This window comes from Gekko japonicus, unplaced genomic scaffold (assembly GCF_001447785.1).
Source record: "Gekko japonicus isolate JY-2015 unplaced genomic scaffold, Gekko_japonicus_V1.1 scaffold2764, whole genome shotgun sequence".
NCBI lineage: Eukaryota > Metazoa > Chordata > Lepidosauria > Squamata > Gekkonidae > Gekko > Gekko japonicus.
Genome location: NW_015164743.1, coordinates 133809 through 134420, shown reverse-complemented (window position 1 = coordinate 134420; position 612 = coordinate 133809).

The following is a 612-nucleotide window of genomic DNA, read 5'->3' as shown; positions in this document are numbered from 1 at the left end:
GCGGGGGGGGGGGCAATATGAGAGAACATATAAAAGTCCAGCCATTGAACAAAGACACAGCGTTCTGTTTTGCTTAGAAACCCTCAGCTGTCTTTTCAAAAAGCTTCCCGGGCACTCCCCTCCCTCCTGTTGCCACTCTGCTGAGACAGAAGTTAGGAGGAGGGGGTGGGGTGGGGCGGGCTTTACCAAAAGAGCAAATCGCTGCTATGCGTGAGTGTGGGAACGAGGGAAAGAACATGGCTGGAGCCGCTCAACAGTCACAGGGATAGGGACAGGGTGGGTCGCCTTTTCTTAAAGCAAGCAGCCAATATCAAAATCCACGGTTCGATAATTGCTTTGTTGGGAGGAGGACTCGGAACAGGTTGCTTTGGACAGCTGTTATCCTGGTGGTGAGCTGCACATCTGGCGAGTCTCTCAGCACATCCGGTGGGAGAAATGAAGGAGAAACGCAGGGAGATCGGCAGGGCCCTCTCTCTCTCTCACTCTCTCTCTCAGTCCGGCAGAACGAGCCGGCGGGCATCCGGGGGGGCGCCGTCAACTAGCGCTTGCTCTCCTCCACTTTGACGGCTTGAGGCTTGATGGCTCCGGTGCGCACCGGCTTCATCTGACTTG